Source organism: Lutjanus erythropterus, chromosome 1 (genome assembly GCF_056507025.1).
Source record: "Lutjanus erythropterus isolate fLutEry1 chromosome 1, fLutEry1.hap2, whole genome shotgun sequence".
Lineage (NCBI taxonomy): Eukaryota > Metazoa > Chordata > Actinopteri > Lutjaniformes > Lutjanidae > Lutjanus > Lutjanus erythropterus.
This window is the reverse complement of record NC_139317.1, coordinates 45,915,941-45,928,909: the sequence shown is the minus strand read 5'-3', so window position 1 is coordinate 45,928,909 and position 12,969 is coordinate 45,915,941. Positions and strand designations below refer to the sequence as shown.

At 38.1% G+C, this 12,969-nt stretch overlaps 1 long non-coding RNA gene across 1 annotated transcript; it reads left to right on the top strand.

The window, feature by feature from the left end:
* Positions 1–1,772: 1,772 nt before the first annotated feature.
* On the top strand, positions 1,773–3,359 carry LOC146333365 (uncharacterized). The gene is made up of 3 exons (XR_014771331.1): positions 1,773–1,877; positions 1,966–2,136; positions 2,295–3,359. It is a non-coding gene; the product is annotated as an uncharacterized LOC146333365 (long non-coding RNA).
* Positions 3,360–12,969: the final 9,610 nt, after the last annotated feature.

Genomic DNA, 12,969 nt, shown 5'->3' with positions numbered 1-12,969 from the left:
TGTATTTGTGAAGAGAAAGAAACTAAAAGATTTTCAGCAAGTCAGCCTCGCTCCAAAATGCCAATATACCACTTCTCTGCAAGTTAAATACTTTTTAACAGTTTGTCTGCTCCAGTTTTGCTGTCATTATGGGTGTCTGTCAGGAACTGTGTCTTGAGCCCCCTCTGCTGTCAAATATAGATCTGTGCTTTTTCCATTTCCACTTTCTTTGCACTGGGTTTATTTATAGACAGAGTGAAATTTTAACTGAACTCCACGGAGCAGAACCTGAACAATGCACCACACTTTGTACAATGGTGGCTTTAAATTCACAATCAGTGCATTCCTCTGTAAATCCTGGCCAGCTGTTTTATTTCAAGGCTTGCGAAACAGGCAGAGGGGGAAAGAAGTATCCAAATCATTTACTTTAATAAAAGTGGTGATTTCACACCACAGAAATACTCGATTATAAGTAAAAGACCTGGGGCTTCATTTATAAAATAAACTTACAATTAATCTTTCTTAATCTAATTGATGAATAAATGAAGTATGACTTAAAACCAAGTACAAGAAGTTATTTATAAAACCTTCCTTTGCCATGGAAATGATCTTAAGTCTGAGCCAAGTCTGGACTTGACCTAAATCATTTTCTTGCTGGTTATGTCAGAGTGCTGCAGCCTGTGGTGACCTTCTGAACAGTGTCACAAGAAACAAAGTTTTATTACTACATTCAGGAACAGGACCACATTCTCCTAAAATCTATCACCTGCATCTTGCCAATTAAACCTCCTACAAACCAAGATCACCTGTGTCTCATTAGTCACCTGCACCTCTCTACTCCAATCACCTGTTCATACCTATACAGAGGACGTCTAACCCTCTCCCTTTATTCTCAGTGCTCATCAACCCTCCACATTCAAGACCCCGCACTCATTTTATCTGCAGGCATCATGCAGCTCAGTGATTGCAAAGCGATCCCTCAACAAGAAGATCCCAGGTTTGACCACATCCATTCTAGGTGTCCTTCAAGGGCAGTTCACTCATCTTCCCTGCATCCACTTGGGTCTCTGCCAGGACACTTGGGGAAGAAAACACAAAAGCTCATCGAGACGTGCCTGAAAAAAGTTTTGCTGGCCTATAATCTTTTATTGGTTTAATAATTCACTTTCTTCTTTGGGTAAACTTTACCAAAATTCTGTATTTCAGAAATTGTTCACTATATTTGTCATTAGTTTAGTACTTGACAATTAAATGGCTGCAATTAAAACTGTAACTATAACATTTGCTTGAATGATGTACAAGATGTAACAAGATGAAAACGACATAATATATAACAGTTTGTATATGCAAATGACATAAGATGAAAATGACGAAAATAATGTTAACGTCAAAAACAGCATAACAATATCATGAGACCAAAATGATGCAAAAGATGTAACAAGACTAAAACGATGTAAAGGATGTAACAAGACAAACACAACGTAAAAGACAAAAATTATATAAAAGACGAGATGAAAATGATGTAAAAGATGTAACAAAACAGAAATGACGTAATAAGATGTAACAAGATGAAAACAACATAAAAGATGTAACGAGACATAACAAGACAAGAATGATGCAACAAGATGAAACAGACAGACGGGGAGAAAAGAGGTTCAGTTAGCTTTGCACAGACAGTCTGTAGAAATGTCCTCCAGAGGGCGACTTTTTACTTTCAGCCGGTACTTTTTCACTTCTAGAAAAGAAAGTAAAAGTAAAATAAAGTTGCATCAGTACTTCTTCCTTTAAGTATCTGTACTTCTACTTGAGGGCCTGATGTGTGTACTTCTGCCACCTCTGTCGGTACGTGGCGAATTGGGATGAGAACACATTGGCTGAGACCACATGACAGCACCCAGGTACGTGTGGGACTGAATCCTCACCAACTGCAGAGAAAAGTTCATCCTGTGACTGTGTCACAGTTGATGAGCAGCTTGTGTTGTTCAGGGGCGGGTTCTGACACAGAATTAAAGAAAAAAAGCCCTCTGGGTGTGTGATACAAAGGCACCTTATATCATTGATGGAACAGTCTACAAGGAAAGACAGCCTGAGGAAAAGTACAGACAAGCCTGGGAGAGAAGGCCGTCCTACATTTGAACAGTGGAACCAGATAAACAGGTGACAGATAGTAGTAGTACTGTATAGTATAAAATACAGTATAGTATAGATGTGAAGATCATTTCAAGAATTTCACACTGATTAAATGAATATAATCTTCTTGGTTTCTTTGTTTTATTTGTATGTCAAAACATAACAATGGATCACTCCGTTCCCAGAGTCCCTTTAGCTGAGAAGCAACTTGAGAAGCAACTGACCGTTATTAGGACCCACGTGACCCTGTCAGAACAAGCCAGACAAACTGGCCCTCAATGAAACCATCCAAATCCAGCGAGGTGTGTAGCTCTGAATTGGGTTTCAACAACAACATGGTTACGTGCCAAAAAAGGGAAAGGCTATCATCCTCCTGAGCACCATGCAAGATGATTAAGTGGAGTGAAGAGAAAGCCAGAAATAATCCTGCACTATAGCAGAGAGAAAGGAGGAGCAGACGTGATGAATCAAATGGTGAACACCTACACATGGAATCCTGGGTAATGATATCATTTTGTTAAGAAGAAACAAAGAAATCTGTCAAATAATACTGAAAGTTAACGGGGGTCACATCAGGTAAAGGTGCATCCACCAGTGTGTTATGTGTATAACCTAAGTCAGGGATGCTCTACTTGCTTTATCTGGGGGCCACATCTGCAAACTGACAAGAGGCCAGGAGCCAATTAATAAACAAACTTTAATCATTCTTCATTTATCAGCTAAAATTATGACTAAAACCTTCTTGTGGCGCTACCGAAGCAAGCATGCTTTGACTCTTGATGGTGCCTGATATTAGCAACTTTGCATACAGCTGTCGTCATGTGGAAAATTAAACAGTGTTTTAGGACTGGGTGTGAGGCGGCAAAATAAAGGCCAGTTCATCTGACTCATTAATGAATTACCTGTTGTCATTTTTGACCTTTCCATGTTTGCTGTCTGCACTCATCTCGTCACCAAGCAGCAAATCTGACTGCAGCAGCCTGGCGCAGGTCAGCTGTATGCCACAAATCAGTGGTGGAGAGTACTGACAATATGTACTCAAGTACTAGTACTGTTACATTGTTAAAATATCACTCAATTACAAATAAAAGTATTGGTATTACAAAAATACTTAAGTATTTAAGTATACAGTTTGAGTTTCTGTTTGTCCAAATCTTCAGTCGAAATTACCATCATCTCCATGGCAACAACTGGAAGTGCAATTACTGCCATGACTATTGATTAAATATCCAATACATTTAATTTAATTTTGTAACTGTGATTAATCAATTAATGATTAATCATTAACATCCGAGCAGATCGCCTTATTGACTACTAAAATGCATTTAAAATGATTTAACCATAACTAAGTAGATTACAAGGTGTAATAAATCCTTAAGTATTAGTAAAAGTAGAGACTTGAAAATCTACTCATAAAAGTACAAGTACCCCCAAAAACTACTTAATCACAGTATGTGTGTCACAAAGATTGGAAGTTATGGGGGAATGGGAATGGTGACCCCCATTCCTGGTTAAACATTCATTCATTCATTTTCTGTAACCGCTTATTCCGTAAGAGTCGCGGGCTGCTGCAGTCTATCCCAGCTGACATTGGGCGAGAGGCGGGGTTCACCCTGGACAAGTCACCAGTTCATCACAGAGCTGACCCTGGTTAAACAGTGTGAATTTATTTTCCTTGTTAATTAAAAATGGTTGGAGGACCACCCACCACCAGTGGTGGACAGTAACAAAGTACCTTTACTGTACTACTGTATTTGAATATATTTTTGAGTATCTGTTCTTTACTTGAGTATTTGTTTTTTGGAAACTTCCGACTTTCACTCCACTACATTTCAAAGACAAATATTGTACTTTTGACTCCACTACATTTCTGTGAAGGTTGTTGTTACTCGTTACTTTTAGGCGAAGCAGAGCTTTGAAGTCAGCTGTTGCTGTTTTTTCTTTTCTAAAATGCAATTGGCCACACGCTGTGTTCCTCACAGAAGGAAACCAATACAAACCAAAACAGTACCCACTCTCAACTGGGACTGATGTAAAAGCAGAATCCAGGCGCTCTGTAACAAGAACAAACAAGCTCTCCTTCTTTGATTCAAACTAAACGAGTAATGACAACAGCAGGAGAAAGACTAAATTAAATCTTAAGATGTTATTATAATTAGAAAAAGATAAATAATTCCAAGTAGACTTTTAAAGTTGGATTGTTTTTATCAGAGTGAAAAATACCACATAATTCATGTATATTCTGCTCCTGAAGACAGAAAGAAATTTCAGTTATTTAACAGACTTGGAGAACTTCTTACAGTCGGCTTCAATCTAATGTTATGATGTGATTTTAATACAGTTACATTAGAAAATGACAACAGCTGTCCTTTTTGTTTTTGATTGTATTTATGTATCTATGTTGAAGTTTTTATAGGTGTTTCTATAGACTTTGTGTAGCAGAGTGGTTCTACAAGCAGGTCAGTTCATCATCAGGTGGTTTCAGAGAGTTACAAGCTTCTGTAAATGCAAGTACTCTAGTAATTTAACTTGATATATATAATATTTGACCAGGAGTGTCTACACTTTGACTCAAGTCCTGGGGTTGAGTACTTTGTCCACCACTGCCCATCACCTTATCAGGGGCCAGATTTGTAGTAACATTACTTTAATATTGTGATACTTGTTAGTGGCTTAAGTGGCAATTAGTAACTGTATCAGAATACATTTTTAAAGTAACCCAAACCCCCAACCCTGCCTGTGGTGGAGGGGCCCAATATGATATCTTTTCATGGGGTCTAAAATCCCTGGTGGTGTTGTTGTTGTTTTTAGCAGCGAGCAGGAAAGGCAGTCGGATCTACAGACTTTTCATCAAGACCTGCTGCTATCTTGTTTCCACACTCTGATGGCGGTAATATCACCCAGCCTCCACCTGGCTGCAAGACAAGAGGAAGTCAGGATAACAAATAACCCTCCACCTCCCACCAGAAACAGGATATGTGAATATGTGCTTTACATCACAGTGAAATCACACACACTTTTGGGTGATCACTGAGGTGAAGTGACTGCTGAGGTGGACTGAAACACGTCCCACTGTAAATATTTGTGTTTGTGTGTGAGGACAATAGTGTGCAGGGTGTGGCAGGGACAGGATATGAAGTGTGTGTGTGTGTGTGTGGGGTAGTGGGTTTGTGTTAACAATGTGCACACTGTCTGTTCATCAGAAGGAAGCTCTCCAATGACTGTGAATCCAAAAAAAGATCCTGAAAGCATTGTGGCTCAAAGGTCAGCGTGTGGGTGTGAAAGCGTCCAGCCGACCATCCTGTCCCCGCGGGTAGTCCCGGCAGAGAGAGAAAGAGAGGGGGTCCCAACATGGCTAAGGTAAAAGGTCAGTCTTGTACTGCGACGGGAGCCAAAGAAGGGCTGGGCCTGGAATTAAAAATGGACTTGAGAGAGAGCCAAGTTTCCACATTCTGCGGCTGGATGTGAACGGAGGGTGTTTTCAGTAAAATAGAGCAGATGTCAAGGCTGGGGAACAACTGTTTAGTTCCATCACCTGCAATAACAGCAGAGGATCACCTCCCATCACTGCTTGCAAAGCACATCTGCTGGGAGCTGCCATGTGCACGCCTCCACTGAGTGCATTATGGGAAAGATGTTGAGCCTATATGTAACTGCTCCTTCTGAGACAAGTTTCAAGACATAAAAACTACTCTGCTTTGAACAATAATTTGTGTCTGATACTTTTTTCCATAAAAAAGCTAAATGAAATTGATTAATATCTTTACTCAAGTAGAAGTACGGATATTTGTGTAAAAAATGGTAAAAGCAGAAGCACTGATCCAACTTCTTTACTCAAGTAAAAGTGAAAAAGTTCAGGCTCTGAAATGTACTCAAAGTATGAAAGAAAAAGTCGTCCTCTGAAGGACATTTCTACTGACTGTTTCTGTGCAAAGCTAACCGAGTCTCACTTTTTCTCTGCGGTCTAGTCTCCTGGTCTGTCTCATCTTTTTACGTTTTATACATAATTTTCGTCTTGTTACATTGTTTTCGTCTCGTTATGTCTTTTTCATCTTATGTCATTTTTACATTTTTGTAGTTTTTGCCCTGTTACGTCTTTTTTATGTTATATTTGTCTTGTTACGTCATTTACATCATTTTCATCTTGTTACATTGTGTTGTTTTTTCATCTTTTTCCCATGTATGTTGTTTTCGCACTGCGAAATGTTGTTTTTTTCTTGTTACATCTTTTATATCATTGGGCCTCAATCACCAACTGTTTTCTTATGTGTGATTTGTTCTTAGGTAAGAACAGAATCTAAGAACACTCAAGCACACTTATGCACATTTGAGTGCTGACATACTTGTGCAAAATCATTTCTAATTGCATTTTCTTCAATTCTACAGTTGTATTATAATACAGGATTCAAACAAGAACAATATCTGTATAATTTAGAATACTTTAATAATTATTTTCAATATTTTACAGAAACGTCACAAATGAAACAGGTTTAAGTGCATATCTTTATTCTTTCTTTTTAAAATAATGTTTTACTTTTGCCCCTACTTAATTTTCAAGTGTTTCATGGTTTTACAGCTTTTAGATAAAATATACTGTCAAAAAACAACAACAACAACAACAACAACAACAACAACAACAACAACTATACCACCACTTCACTGTCTTTAGATTTTCATGTGGGATTCTTGTCCTCTCTCTTAACTTGTCTCTGTGTGATCTCTGTGTGATCTCTGTGTGTTGACACAGCCCTGGAGTCTCATGACCATATTTGGGCATTGGTGGGGCGTTTAAGTACACTAATTAGGAAGAGCTGGCAGTCATGAAGGCAACGGCATTCATCATTATAAGAACACATGAACAATTCTGCAATTTAAGAACACCATCATGAATCTGAGTTAGACTTTTCTTTGGATTGTTCTTAAGAGGAACTTTAAGATAAAACTCATGAAGACAACAGTGAATGAGGCCCACTGTCTTTTTTTAACATCATTTTCGTCTAATGTCTTTTGCATCCTCTTCATCTTGTTACATTCTTTTGTCATTTTCATCTTGTTATATACTTTACATCATTTTCATCTTGTTGCATCTTTTATGTCATTTTCTCCTTATGTCATTTTTCATCATACATCTTGTTATGCTATGCTTTTGAATGACGTATGTCATTCTCATGTTGTTACGTCTTTGACAGAATGTTGTCTTGTTACATCTATTATGTTTTTCAGCTTTTATTTGGGTCGCCAAATAATTACAGAGGAAATTCTGCAAATTTTATATTTATATCTGCAGTACACCTTTTATAAAGTATTTAAAATGGGTATATTCATAGTTTTCAGTCACGTGACATACACGGTGACCTGGAGGACAAAACAATGGCCCAACATGACGGCTCACAACAAACTCTACCTAGAGATGCAGCACAAGCCACTAAGTTTCCCTTCAGTTTTAAGCCACAAACATTTGTATCACCTCTCAACTACATAAAAACAAAGATACAAAAATAAAATACAAGTTTTGGGCACTTGTGAGCCATATACAGCATCTGTCACCATATTTGAGTCACTAAAACAACCAAGTCCCTGCCAGAGCTTCACTTTGGTGAAGTTTACATGTATCTTGTGGAGAACCCCTCACCTTACAGTGTCGATCCGGATGACAGCGTACAAAAGTACACACAATTGTATGTATTTTTGATCTGGATGGGTCAATAATGCTGCTGTTTGGGAGGTGAAGGACAAGAAATTCTTCATTGTCTAAGCAAAAGCAATGTTAGCAATCTAACATTAATTCATGTTTTTTTACGTTAGTTTCAGGGTCATTGTGGTCAGTGTTGCAGGTCTGTAACAACAAGGCAGTATCATTTTGTTAAGTTAACATAGTATCTTATGACATAAATCTTGTTCGCTGCAGATACGTGTGTTCTCTGATGGCTGCCATTGTTTGCCCTCAGAGGCACCTTTAATGGCACAAATCCACAATCTCCTCCTTACTGGGTTTTCTTTGTCGGACGGGATTCTGTAGAAACACAGCCCTGGCTTTTCCACTCGTCAGAAAGTGTGTCCCATCGCGCAACAACTATCCGACATTTTGGTGAAACAACAGAGACTATTCAGCAGCGGAAGATAGCATTGTTCTACCTTCCAAGGGGACATTCCCATATGGACGTGACGTCATGTGCAAACTGTGAATAGTTTTACAAGTGGAAAAAATGAGAGCCTGTTAATTCCACACTTAATTTGTCTCTTAAACCGAAAGGTTTTTGCTATACTTATTACAACTGATTAATGTGAGCATTTGGTTTTACAGTGTAGAGTATTTAGATTATTAGTTGTAATGTGGTAACCATCACAGGTAGACTGACCACAAGCTGTGAGACTGTGAAACGATGGTATATGTCCCTGCAGAAGAAGAATCAGTATGTCTAAAATCTTGAACAGATCTAATAGTTAATGGTAGTAAATGAGATAAGTGAGTTTGCTCCTAAGAACAAGTCATTATTAGTGTTAGACAACAGCGGTGTTACATGACATTGTGTCTGTCTTTGACAGCGTTTGTAAGGTTCCTGTTTCACAGCAGCGGCACTGTCATTTAATCAGCCAAACCCATAAATAATGCACCCAGGATCAGTTTGCTCTTCTCAGGTTACAGCATCAAACTGGAAACCTAACGAGCTCACCTGCCTGGCAAACAGGAAGAACATTTACCTGTGCAGTGCCAGACTTGAGCATTAAAAATAAAAAACCCACATTTCTCCAAGGATGGCTTTTTCCTGTCGAAAACCCACCAACAAAGAACCTGAGCTGCAGTACAGCTGGCAGCCAGAGCAGGTCAGCGTGCATGTGTGTGTGTGTGCGTGTGTGTGTGTGTGTGTGTGTGTGTGTGTGTGTGTGTGTGTGTGTGTGCGTGTGTGTGTGTGTGTGTTTGTGTGAATCAGAATAAAAGCTCCGGCCCGGTCTCCTCAGAGACGGGTGTCGTCAGCGTTGCGGGGATGGGAGCTCCCCCGGGAAAAAGGATAGGCAAGTGTTTCCCTCCTGCAGCAGGAAATGGGCGAAACCTTGCCCGAAATTATGACTCCAGCATGTTGTCGTGTGAAGGAAGCCACTCCTGATAGCACAGGCTATAGGTTTCCTGTTGTGGGCCAACAGTTTTGGCTTCGCAGAGTGCTCTCAGGGAGGCTGAAAAATGCTGGCTCAAGAGCTGCTGAGAGCTTTTCAGCTGCGTATCAGGCCACAAAAAATAAAGCACTGAATTCACAAACTGGCATTTACTGTTAGATGGTAAAATTTGAGGTTGTAAGCACCGTAATACAGTAACTGCATACAGGAGCATTTGTTAAATTCAGTCCAAGTAAATATCATGTTTGTGACAGGAGGATTGTTTGCAGTTTCATCTCAGTCCAGGACTCATGTCTTATTTTTCTAATTAAAAAGAATAATCTTCGTATTGTACAACAGTAATAAGAATCCAGTAAAGGAAATAGTGCAAGTTGCAAGATAATTTTATAGGTGAAGTTTCTGGCCTGCAGTGCTATTTATTCAACTAGATAGTTTGGTGTGAGTTGCAGAGTGGGATTATGGGACCAGATGGCACTCAGCTTGCGGTGCTTTAAGCACCAAAAAGAAAAATTACCGTTGAAAAACTTGACACCAGTGTCCTGATTGCTCAACATAATCCTCAGACCTTGTTGTGAGCAGTTTCATGCAGGAACTACTTTCTTTCTGTCAGAGCGGACGTCTGCTCTGGAGCTGCATGTGGCTCTTTAGACCCTCTGCAGTGGTTCCACGTGACCTTGGCAAAAATGATGTGGAAATGAATAACTTATTTTATAAACATTTAAATTTTCATTTATCACTGTTGTAGGTCTATACAACTCAAAATTTCAAGGAAACGTACTGCACTAGATTTTTCAGTTTATATACATACACACACACACACACACACACACATATATATATATATATATATATATATATATATATATATATATATATATATATATATATATATATATATACATATATATATATATATACATATATGTATACACATATATATATATAATTTATGTGTCTAATTTATGTGTCTATGGCTCAGTGCCTTTTCCTCTAAATTTTTGTCTTCTTGAGTCTCCATAAGCTAGCTATGGATGCCAAATTAAAAATACATGGGAAAAGAGAGAATTTAATAGTTGCAGCTTCAGAAGGATTTTTTTCCTTTTTGTTGGCCAAAATTTGCTGTTTTAATCATAAATGTTGCAGAGCTCTGTGTTAGACAGAACGTAGTTTCGGCAGATTCTACTGCAGAAAGAGAGTAGTTCCTACATGACACTGCTCACAACAAGGTCTGTGGATTATCTTCAGTAATCAAGTCATTGGAGCTTTGAGCACCACAGGACTGGTGACATTCAGTTCCATTATACTGGAGAGAAAGCACACAGCTCTATGGCTGATATCTCCAAAACTCTGCAACTCACACCAAAACTATCTTGATGGATAAACAGCACTACAGGTAAGAGGAAAAATATGTATTTTTGATGAACGGTCCCTTTAAATACATCCAGGCATAATGGTGATCACATCTGATTTATTTCTCATAGCAGACTGGACTATTGGCCTTGGTGGAGGTCTGCACTCTCTGAGTGCCCCTTTAGTTTGATTTATGACAATACTGTCTCAGTTAAAACATAATCTCTCTTATCTCCATAAACTTTACATACAGCAACATTTCTCTGAATTTACTCCCTATTGAATATATAGTGCACTATATTTACTCCATTTATTTGATGTCCAAGTTCTGAGTGTGAAATTTATTCAATATGTTGTGCCCTTTAAAAATGTGACAATAAAAGAAAAAACAGTAATGTCAGTGACATGTATGTGAATGAGTTAGTACATTTACATTCACACAATATTCCAGTTTTTGCTCTTAATCTAAAAAGACCATATTCCCACAAAGAAAATATAAATGAATATACCATTAATATTTCTGTTTCTATGCAGCTGTGCACGCTCTGGTTATGGACGTGTCTGTCTGTCAATATAGTAGTATTAAAAGTTTTCCACCGGTGGTGGATTTGTTTGACTGTGTAAACACAGCCGCCCTCTTTCATCCATTAAACCACCTTATTGAAAATGTCAGCACTGTGATCTTTACACAAATCAAATATAAATATATATATATACATATTATAAATAAATATATATATATATATATATATATATATATATATATATATATATATATATATATATATATATATATATATATAATATGCTGATATCAAATTTAAAAAAATTTTAAAAGTAGGTGTGTTTCTCCCTCTGACCACAAATTAAAAACATGTATTTTGCGCATGCATTTCTACCTCAGCCTTGCAAACTGTTGGCTCATTGGTTTGTTTAGAGCAAACTGCTGTAAAACTGAGACACATATTCTGAATTTGCTGTTTACATGTCCAAAGAATGTTCCTAAAACCAGAATAATACCAGCGTATCCCATACGTCTAAATCAGAATTTGCTCCGATCAGAATAAGGCCAATTTCAGAATATCCAACTGAAACTGTTGAACTGATTACATGACCTGTGTCACATTCAGAATATTGATAACTAAATTATTTCTGATAACACCAGACAGGTCAACCATCTTCTTCCACATACTGCGTGGCCAGTGTCCTCTGAGATACTGTGCCGGACAAATATTTGTCTTTCAAAAGAAATTTTTTACATTTAACTCATGGTGTCCTCTTACTCTTGCAATCATTTGATTATTACACTCTGCTGTTGTTGCTCCCTCCTGTCATGCCTTTGCTGTTTGTATAAATTAATTGATTGTAATAATTAATAGTAAGTTGATCAGAACTTATCATTAAAGAATAAGTGGTCTAAGGTCTCTTTCCTCTGTCAGCTGGACTGAGCAGCAGTTTCACTTTGAGCTGGCACTCACACTGAGTCGACATATTTGTTTAGTTAGTTTATCAGTGAGACTGCGTGCAAAACTCAGTTCCTACCAACAGCCAGGATGGCAGACTTGGCCGACACTATCCAGAGTCATATCAGGGTTACCTCAACTGTGTTATAAAGGGATTCAGCTCAGATCCAACTTCAAATGCTGCATGCAGGACATCCCTATATAATACATTTCATTAAAAGAGGATTTGGCTGCTGTGAGATTACCACAACCCACATCTTATGACGGCTTTACTCCAGAAGGTAAGAGTGTGACCTGGGCTGAACTGGAGAGAGCTCCATGCTCTGGGACGTGTGGACGAAGAGGCTGCGTTCATCATGTGGGACAAGGGTAGAAAGATTCCTCCCACTTGACTGCAGTGACTGATACAAACCTGAGAAAAACACAACACAGAGGACAGACGGCGTTCACTGTGATTTAGAAGCTGTAGAGAGAGAGCCACACGTCTGAACACAATGTCAAAAATACAAACGTATCAGAGAAGAGTTTTTCCAATTTTGCCCCAAGTTCCAAAATTTAACAGAAAGGAAGAAAAGACTTTTCCTTCTGAAGGAAAAGAATGAATCTGCAGTGTCGGCTGCCAAATAACGTCATTTCCTGCCTCAAGAATATAAATAAATAAACAAAACATTTGAAAGTTTCAATTTTTACAAGTTTGGAATTACCATACAATATGTGAGGGATAATATACAGTGAGTGGAGAATTTATTTTTCTGGAATAAATCCTGACAGGATGATGCAGGACATGATGAACCCTGCTTATTAGATGGTTACTTACCAAAAAATAAAACAATATTTGGCACATATTTATGAAACACAAAATATAAATTTATAAATGATTTCATGGCTTTATTTTATAACAGTGAGCTGGTCACTGTACATTATCCTGCTTGTT